Consider the following 11,255-nt stretch of genomic DNA (forward strand, 5'->3'; position numbering starts at 1 on the left):
TGTTTGAATCTTGTTTTTGCGCCTGTTTATTTCTTGCAAAAAAAAAAAAACAAACACAATCACAAGTAAAAAAGTAAATCAATATCGGAAAGAACATTCACTTAGCTTCAAACTTGTTCGAAACGAACCGAGCAAAAACATGATTCAGCATGATTCAGTTAATGAACTTGTTGCTGCTGTTGCAGTTTTGCCTATTGCTGCTGCTACTGTTGTTGCTGCATAGTTGACAATCGAGCCAACTTAGCAGCAACGCTGGGTTAGACGGACCTTCTACGCACCGGTACTCTCTCTCTGAAATTAGTGCACTTTGAAAGCATGTACGTTTATTTTCCCCCTCATTTTGTCTAATTAACACATAATTTATTATTTTAGCATTTTTAAGTAGGTATGTGCGTGCCAAAAGTACACGAAAATGCCTTTCTCTTACACACTCGAGCACTAGGAAATATTTTCTAAGCAGTTGCGTGACCTGCCTTACGTAGGGGTCGCATACGAGGGTCGTTTGAAAAGTCCGTGCAAAGTCAGAGAGATGGCACTACTGGCACGTACCGAGGTTATGTTTAGTTAGTGACATCTCTTGGAAGAACACACACCAAGTTTCGGCATATCGATCAATTTCTATGTGTTTGACATTCGTTTGAATCGAGTAAGTCGAGTGATTTTCCCTTTCCATCACGAAAATGCACCAGCTTGCGCCTCAGCAGTTGTGGTAGGAAAATTAATGTAAATGGGGTTCCAACTCGTTGCACATCCCCCCTGTTCACCAGACAACGCTTCCTCGCACTACTCTTTGTTCCCCAATGTGAAGAAATAACTGGCCGGACGATTTTATTCAAACGAAGAAGTGATTGCAGAAACGAATGAATATTTTTCAGACTTGGATAAATTCCAAATAGAACAAACTAGAACAGCGTTGGACGAAGTGTATAAGTCTAAAATAAGACTATGCCGAGAAATAAAAAGAGGTTTACGCCAAACTATAGTAGTAGTTTTTATTTTTAGACGGACTTTTCAAACGAGTCTCGTACATTTAAATTTTTTTCCATTTGCTTACTTGCTTCAGAAATCAATAGAATTGTAGTTTCCAAGGAAGTTTAAATAAGTATCAATTAAATTGTGATTTAATATTTTCTTACGTTGGCAAACCTTATGAGGCCAATAAGCCAGCATGCGTAAGTTTTAAATATTCAGAAAACACAGTCTGGGGTTTAAGTAGGCGCACTTACAATGGCGTTACAACTTTTATTACTTTCGCGTAGACATTTCGAAAGGAAGGAAGTAAAATGACAAGGTTTTAGACTTGGCGCTTGCTTCTCTTTGTGGTAATTTAAAGAAGATTGTTCGAGCTGGATAGCCCACACGCCGTGGCACTATCATTTATAGGAACTGCAGGCAGCTGGTTGGACTGATGACGGGCCACTTTCTATGGTCAAAGCATGTACGGAAAAGGTAGGCATCTCAGACAGTGTACTCTGCCCAGATTGTGAAGAGGAGGATGAGAGGACGGGCCATTTTCTGTGCGTCTGTCCCGCCTTCGCTCGAATCAGGCTTGAGGTCTTTGGCACTGATGTGTTAAGAAGCGACCAGCTTGGCTACTTGGCATCACAAGATCTGCTCAGATTTCTTCGGAGGTCGGGTAGATTTAAAGAAAATTAAAAGGGAATTCGAGTACAGTACAATGGACTTAATTGTGTCTGAGTGCTGTACTTGCTAGTTGTCCCAAAAAAAAAAAAAAAACAAAAAAAATCATTTATAGCAGCTTCCAAATTTGGAGCACAAAATCGTATTGAGGGTTTCAGAAGGGTGCTGTGGTTTTCTGGTTATACATATATTAAATAATTGGCACTTACACCGTCTTTATGTGTTTGGCCGAGCTCCTCCTCCTATTTGTGCTGCGTGTCTTGATGTTTTCTACAAATTGATGGACCTACAATTTTAAGCCGACTCCGAACTCCAGATGGGTTTTTATGAGGGGCTTTTTCAAGGCAGAAATACACTCAGAGATTTGCTTTGCCTAGCGAGGGGTGACCGTTATTATGATAGAAAAAACCCTTTCTATCAATAAGTGTTTCGTTTCCATGGCTTCAAACCTGCGCACTTCCAAATGGTACTAACGCACCAACCCATTCGGCTATGACGGCCAACAGCTTAGATAAAGAAATAAAGAAAATACGAGGCCTACAGGCGCAAGAATTGAAAAAAGTCTGATCTTCTCACGACAGTTGGTTCTACATTAGCGGAACGAACCGGATTTATATCCGGCCTGTCACTTCAGCAGCATTCCCGGTCCATGTATGAGGAATGTTTATGCTGCTACAATAACAACAACAGAAGTACGATCTGATATCAAACAAAATAGTAGGTATAAGCTCACGTTGTGTTGACTCCTCCACTTTGTCTCAAAGTTGTACCACGCGACCTTATAAGAGTTAAAGCATTGAGTAAATAATAACGTAGAGTCACAATCTCGAAGACAAATTATGTTGTAGGTGTGGTGCCAGTACTGGCTCAAATATAATATATTGTCCATCTGCCTTTCGTAAAGTAAGAAGAGAGAGAAAAGAAGAGGATAGACAAATCATCGTGTCGAATTATAAAGCCGACCAATGATGGCTTTGCTCGTATACACAAAGAGGAAACGACATAGAGTGCTGTGACTCAATATACACAGTGTGCAAAGAGGAAGAATTTTGTTACAAATTTTACTCAATAGTTAAAGTCAAGCCAGTTATTACGGTTTGGAGTACACAGACGGTGGATGATATCGCGGTAGCGCTACTCGGCTCTCAGTGAATTTGACTAAATCAGCCGTTGAGACGACAGCTTTATTTAGATTTTTTCTTCTACAACCAACCTTTTTCTTTCTATTATCTTTCGTAGTTACGATCTACCTCGCCTAGGATAGGATGAATGGCTGTCCATGTGAGGGCCTACTTGGACAGAGAATCGAAATTCGTCCAGTGTGATACCATATAGAGGAAAAACAGAGGGGAAAAGGATGAAAAGCTAATTAAAAAATTAAACTAACCTAAATTTTTTTTTCTTGCAATAGCTGATTACTTGAAACTCTCTGCTTACGGCAAAGTTACGCTCTGTTTCCCACATCAATCGGAGTTGTCTTTTTTCGATCACTTTTGGGCAGTTATGATGTATGCCATGGTTAGGTTAGCCAGGTTAGCCAGGTTGCTTGTCTAAGACAAGACACTTGGTGGCCCTAAAGTCCATTGTAATACCTGCGGCCGCCGTAGCCGAATGGGTTGGTGCGTAATTACCATTCGGATTTCACAGAGAGAACGTTGGTTCGAATCTCGGTGAAACCAAATTTAATAAAAACATTTTTCTAATAGCGGTCGCCCCTCGGCAGGCAATGGCAAACCTCCGAGTGTATTTCTGCCATGAAAAAGCTCCTCATAAAAATATCTACCTTTCGGAGTCAGCTTGAAACTGTAGGTCCTTCCATTTGTGGCACAACATCAAGACGCACACCACAAATAGGAGGAGGAGCTCGGCCAAACACACACAAAAAAGGGTGTACGTGCCAATTATTTATATATATATAATACCTGCATTAGATATCCTTCCCTAACTAAGGTACTTAACCCACTTAAGATCTTTTTAAGAAGGTAACGAGTCCCTACAGTGAGACATTTTGGCCTTCAAAGAAATAATCGCCAAGATATAATATTTGGCACGGCTTCTTAGAAGTGCAGAACATACATAGAGGAGGTGTTGTATCGACTCAATTTCTTCTTTCACCTTCACCACTCCTGCGGAAGTCACCGATTTACTGGCTAGGATGCCAATAGTGCAGTGACCTGTAATCTGTTGAGTCCAAGCAGACATTTTATCTTTTTAAGATGCAGTTTTGGCCAGAGCGCTGTGGAGACCCTGTAATTAGTAGTCAGAGACCAACTTCTAATGGTTTCCGCATTTCGCTCAAGTTAATCGCAGTGTGCAACTCGTTTAGAGGAATGCTTATGTCCTCTACCACTCGCTGAAGGTTAAGCTCAGAACCTTTCCTTGCACACTCATCCCCTCTTTCATTTCCCTCCACTCCAGAGTGGTCGGGGACCCAACAAAGTGTGGTGTTGTGTTGGTGGATATGCGAGAGGGACCTCCTGCACTCTTAAACACATCTTGAGTTGGTGCGCACTGAGGCCAGTGGCTTGTTCGCTGCTTGACCATCAACAAAAATGGTAAGGTAAGATGTACCATATGCCATGCTGCTCTCTAAAACTCCATCAATGACTCCATAGAGGACTTGGTCATCGTTGCGCCATTTACCAACTGGATGTGTGTGTGTGTGTTTGTCATAATTACGTATGCATTTACTTATACAAAGGCATTTTTTGTTTACAAAATTAATTCAACTTTTTTGAGTTTTGTCTTCTTCGCACATTTTTATTTGTTTAAATGTGTATGTAATTTATTTCTTGTTTTACTATGAATACATTTTAAAATACGCTAAAAAGTCAAGTCTTCTTTTTTTATTCAACCTTTCCTTTCTTTTGGTCGGCTCTTGGCTTGTCAACTTGTTTGCTAAAATTGTTTTCGTTTTTTTCTTATTTGTTTTTTATACCGCTTTAATCGGAATCGCTAATTTTAAAAGCAATGAAGGTATAATCTCGTTTTTTTTTTTTAATTTTACACTGTGTTATTTTTCCATGCTACTCGGGGATGTTTCCGTTGTGGTTTGTTCCATAATTGTCTGTCTGCCTGTCTCTTAGTAATTTGTTGGCGATCAGTAACCAGATTTGTGGGTTGGTCCATGACGTAGTGTGAGTCAAGAGTTCATGCGTTTAAAATGTACAAATGTATATAAAAACACACATACATATGCACATCTATATTTTTCCGTTTTAAAAAATCCACAATAAAAACTTTTCTGTATAAAATTGAACAGAATCAGTAATCGATTATAGAATTGTATGGACTTTTTTTATTTACTGACTTACGTGCTTCAATCTTATCGCCGCAATTCAGCATTCATAATCACGCATAGAATATTCAACATTAAAAATTGTGTGAATTAGTTTAATAAACTAAGGGAAAAATATATACTACAAAATAGGCAATTAATACACAGAACCTTTAAGAGATTAGAAATGCTTTTCTTTTCCGAATTAAAACAGTTTGTGATTTCATAATAACCCAACAAACTATCTATTGGGAAAAAACCCATTAAATTTGTATATCATTTCCTAGTAAATATTATATTTTGCAAAAAAATAACAGACTGTCTAATCTTTCATTAACAGAAAAAATATCAAGTAAGCAGAAATGCTACTATACTCGTAGCAGAGAATGTTAATGGTCCAATGTTAATGTTCTCTGATTATAGGCTTATGTGCTGTTGGAGTATAGCACGAGATGAGTTCAATGTTTACGGCAGTTAACAAAAAGTGAATAATGTTATTACCAAAAGAATAAAAAAAAAACTTGAATTACCTGTAAACAAAAAGCTTACAATGCCGGTCGTGTGAGAGCATCATCAAAAATTGTAGACTTAACAGCCCAGAGCACATTTTCGGCACAGTTAGAATTCCTTTAAGCATAAGAACAACATTCTCTGCCAGAACTATGGTCTCACAATTAACAGCATTTAGCATAAGTGTGCGCTCGTCTGCACTCTATTAAGAGGCAATAGCAGCGAAATATACAAGAAAGAACTCAAAGAACACGAACTCCCAGCCGTGGGCGTCGACAGTAAAATCGGCGTCAAGTAGCGGGTGAGGCTGTACCGATATCAAATTCGTGGCTGGGGAAAAAGAAAAGCCTTGGCAGGTGATGAGTTACTAGCTAAGATTTAGTGACAGGTGGGGTGCATGGGCTAAGATCTCAGTAAAGTAGTAAGTAAATGAAATGGCGATTAGTAAAAAAATAAAATGGAGAATCGAGCAGTATGCAACAATTCTTAATACTGCATTGAGGAATCTATCGCGCTAAAAAGGGAGAAAAAAGCTGTGTGGCTCTAGAGCTGATACATCTATCAGCTATCAAATTATTCACTATATACTGAATCTCAAAAAATATTTGAAAAAGACGTTCGAAACTCTAAATTTATATGTCGATTTCAAAGCCACTTTCAACAACAAGAAAAAATCATGAGTAACCGGGAAACCAAGCAAGTTCGTACAGCTTCACTACAAAAAAGGCAACAAAAAAACAGAGAAAAGTAATGCGTCTCTTTGCCAGTCAAAAAGATCTGAAACGCTATATATTTGGCTCCACATATTTTTTTTTTTGTTTGAACTTCTGCAGTTTGCGCCCAATTTAAGCACGTACTTCTTTACTGTACCCTAATAAAAGCGTTGGATGCAGCTATGCGCGAAATTCTTTGCTCGCAATACCAAAATAGATTTACTGTCGATCTGCCAATGCAAATACTTTCATCCTTATAAGGTGTTTCCAACTTTGTCCTACAAATGCAGAGACTTAAAGTTTTGCGCCGTCTCCGAATGGTAGGTGGATTTTTTTAGATTAATAGACATAAGTTAGTCCAAAAATACCTGCTTTTCTTTTCAGTCGCTTTTGAGTACTTCTTTATCAAGTTGATATCCAACTTCTGTTGTTTTTGCTTTCAATCCACGGGAACTCCTACACACCTTCTTCTCGAAAGCATTTCCATAGCGAGAAGAAGTAGTAGACATCTCGGCCTGGTACGGCCAGAAGAAGGCCCACACACCAAGTCAAACTCAACTTCATCTTAGGTTTACTTAAGGAACTGGGCTTGGATGAGGTATTGTGATTTGTACAAAAAACCTTAACGGCAACGTCAAATTATTTTATTTTATTCTATCAAGCTGATATGAGTAATAGGTCACAACGAGTAAAATCTTTGGGGCTGATTTCCACGAACAACAAAAGCTTCTTTTAATATAACATTTGAACAGGTGCGCTTCTTATCAGCTCTGCAAGGGTTAGACGATAGTCAAGGCAGGTCTTTCTAACAAAGGTGCAACTATCCATGCTGATAGGGGTATTGACAAGGTAGGTACTGTCCGATAGAAATACATGTTGGGATACCCTATATTTGTCCATACTGTGACTGCTTGGAGAATAATGATATGGAATCACAAAACATACAAAACTCAACTCGCTTAAGCATCTCGGTGGTTTGGTTGGTGAAATACTGAACAATACGATTTCTTCACTATTTTTGTTAGAAAAACAAATTATCATGAGCCAAAATTATCAATCATCATCATAGCATCACAGTTCGGCGTGAACCATTACCTCCGTTACAATTAGCCCCCACGTATCGGTTTCAGCTCGGCCTTCAGCTTTTGACATCAGATATCAGATACTCCCATTGTTCGGATATCTTCTTCTATGTCATCTCTCCCACTTTTTTTCGACCGACTTCTGCTTCTATCGCCTTGTGGATTTGTTTCGAAGATATTTCTTACAATTATATCGTTGCTCAATCGCAGGATGTGCCTGTATCCTCGAATTCTTTGCATCTTAAGGTATCTCATAACATTTGCTTCTCTACGAAGTGTATTTAACTCGTCATTGCACCGAATGCGTTAGGTATCATCTTCAACATGAACCAAAATATTTAGGTTATGCGTTTTATGTGAAGTAAAAAAAATGTTAGGTGGAAATTACTATGGTTGATGGATTTTTAGTTCGAAAGATGTCTTTTCTAAAAGCGACGCTTTTGATAGGTCATGACAAGTTTCTCAAACTGTTTCTGCCATTCTCAGACGTCATTAAACTGTTACACTATACATTTATATGGAAAATTTCAGGCATTTAACTTTTATATTCTTTTTATTGTACTTCTTCTTTACCACCGAATTTCATCTTTCCCTTCAGCACTCCATCTGCCATCCAATCAAGCATCACGTGCATGAATCTTTATTTCGCCAAGCCGAAAAATTAATTTCTCTTCTCTACTTCATATAAACTCTTTATGGGTTATGTACTCAACGCCTTATGGGCTCCTCTTATCATTATTACCAAGTATTACATTTACAAGAGAGTGACGTCACGATAAGCGCGCCAAAGTTTTTACGAGTGGAAAGATAATTATTAGTCAGAGTAGTAGTTGTGGCGTTATTGTTGTCGGCAGATTGGAGACAACTTTGCTCTTGGCCATTGGTTGGTTCACCTCAATTTAGTCACGCTTGACTGGCTCGTGATTGAGTCTAGGCGGCTGTGAGAAATATCTCTGCGTGCAAGTGGCTGCATTGTTGCAACGTCGCAAATCTATTGCAAGAGCCGGCTGATTGTCAACAATGTCAAGAAAAAAACCTGTTGCTGCATCCATACATACATACATATGTATGTACAAATATACAATGGGCACTTAGGCATAGCGCATTACAATAAATAACTCTCCTTTTCAATTTCTGTATACTTTTTTCTTCGCTTTTATTTGAGAATATGTTGACTTGCGTTCTTAACGCCGTCGTGAGCATGACCCTCGCAAATGTCTTATACGCGATGCTTATGGATGTGCTTAATTTTACTTTTGCACACTTAAAGTACATAGCATTTACAGGGTGATCCACATACAAGTTTACTTTTAATTTTTTTTTTTTTAACACTGACACTGACAACTCTTATATATTACATAATATATTTTCGCATGGATTCCTAGGTGGAACATAGAGCCTCAACACAAAGATTATAATTTGATTTGCTTAAAGCTATAAATTTAATGTATCTCCAGGAATGTCCTGCTTTCTGCGCTTCAACCTGTCTTCTCGAAGTGCTGGTTGGTCCCCCGGTATAGCTGAGCTAACTATCCACCAAACACCAGGGATAGCCAGCTGTTTAGCGGAAAGCCTTCTCTATCGAATGCAGTATCTCGCTTCTGTAAACAAATCAGTGTAGTCATAACCTGCGCTTCCAGTAAAGTTGTTTTCTCGTCAGAAAATTGTCATGACCAGCAAAATTCCTAATGAGAGGCTTGGCAATTTTTTTAAGTTATCTAATTTCTTTTTAATCAATTTTACTACCCTCAAGTTTCTGTGAAAGAATAAAAGCATATCACCGAAATTATGGCAGGACAAGTGAGGACTCTCCATGAAGACAATGCGGCACGCATTCCACATGGTCTGTAAAGATATTTTCAGTCAAACACAACTTCCAGTATTAAATCATCCGCTGCAACTTGCGCCATGCCGTTGCTATCTCATTACTAAGGCGAAATCTGCTCTCAAAGAAATAAAATTTGAGTACATTGGAGTTGTGAAGAAGAAGGCGGTACGCGTTCTAAAGGAATTGAGAGAAGAAGTTTCGAAAACTTAAAGATCGGTAAGAGATTTGTAGGTATAGATGAGAAGGCGGTAACAGATAAATATGAAATACGAAATAAAATATATTACAGCATTAGTCTCGTTATTTAGTAGAGACTTCTCGTAAAATTATATACCAAAAAAAAAAAAAACAACAACAAAAAATTGTAGAGCTGCTTGCCTTTTTTAAACAATCAAATTATACAAAAAGAAATTGTGTTTTGCTAATTTTCTATTTGCTATTTTGCTAAAATTTTATCTCATTTTTTAAAGGGATATTTGTATTTGGGCCGTACTTTATATTATTCATGCTAATTCATATGTATTTGCTAATTTTATTCCATTTTTTTAATATACAACATTTTGGATTTACTAATTCTATCTTATTTTTAAAGGGATAACTTGTTTTGAGCCACCATTAATCATTTTTGAAAATACAATTTTGGACAATTTGGACCACCCTTTATATTAATCATGCAATCGTATTAGCTGATTTTCTCTTCTTTCTGAAGGGATACTTTGTTCTGAACCACCCTTTATCATTTTTGAAATTACACTTGTATTTGGACCACCCTTTACATTATTCATGCAATCGCATTTGCTAATTTTACAATACAAAATACAATTATATTTTTACCACCCTTCATATTATTCACGCAATCGTGTATGGTACTTTTATCTTATATTTAAAGGTATACTTGAATTTGAACCACCTTTTATCTTATTTTTAAAAGAATTATTTGTTTTGAGCCACTCTTTATCACTTTGGAAAAGATGCTCGTGTTTGGATAACCCTTTATACTAGTCATGCCTAACAACATACTCGTACCTGCTAATTTTATTTCATTATTTCAAGTACATGAGTTTTGGATCACACTTTATATTATTCATGCAATCGAATTTGCTAGTTGTATCTAATTTTTAAAGGGAAACTTTGTTTTGAACCACCCTTTATCATTTTTTTAAATACACTTGTATTTGTTGTATTTGTAGTGTATTACTCTTGCTCAACAAAATTTTCTTATTTGCTAATTTTACCCCTTTTTTCAGGTATACGAGTATTTGAACCACCCTTTATATATTATTCATGTATTCGTATTTACTTATTTCATCTTATTCTAAAAGGTACACTTTGATTTGAAACACGTTTTATCATTTATAAAAAGAGACTTGCACTTGGAGCACCCTTTATATTATTCATGCCTAACAACATTCTCGTATTTGCTAATTGTATTAATTTTTTAAAATATACAAGTATTTTGGTCACCCTTTATTATTCATGCAATCGTATTTGCTACTTTTATCTTATTTTTACTTGGATTTGAACCACCATTTATCATTTTTGAAAATGCACTCATATTTGATCCACCCTTTACATTATTCATGTCTACCAAAGTACTCGTATTTTCTAGTTTTGTTCCATTTTTTTTTTCAAACATATTGACTATGTGGATCACCCTTTATATTCATGCAATGGTATTTGCTAATCTAATTTTTGAACAAAAATTTAGATTTGAAAAACCATTTATCATTTTTAAAAATACACTTGTATATGGACCACCCTTTATATAATTCATGCCTAACAATATACGTGCATATACCAATGTGCATAGGTATTAATTTTCGCCTATAATTGATCACAATTGTATGCTTAAACGGATGTGATTAAACGTCATTGTGCAGCATAAATACAGCTGTGCAAAGCTTAGCACGAAGTAGGTGAATGTAGCAGAAATAAATATGCTGATACTTAAGAACCAGTTCCCCCACTTGCTCATTGAAAACCCAAATAACAAATAAATAAAAAGTAAGAACAATTTTATGCTTTACAAATTAATTCTGTTGTGACTCAGTTGCGTAGAATTCGTTTGTATATCAATTAGCATTTTAAAATCTCGGTGCAAATCGCTCTTGTGGGAATTCCCCCATTGCAAGTTGGAGATAACTGAATGAAAGTGTGTGCGAGATAACTGAATAAACGTCATAACGGCCCAAATTCACAACACC

Source organism: Anastrepha obliqua, chromosome 2, assembly GCF_027943255.1.
Source record: "Anastrepha obliqua isolate idAnaObli1 chromosome 2, idAnaObli1_1.0, whole genome shotgun sequence".
Classification (NCBI taxonomy): Eukaryota; Metazoa; Arthropoda; class Insecta; order Diptera; family Tephritidae; genus Anastrepha; species Anastrepha obliqua.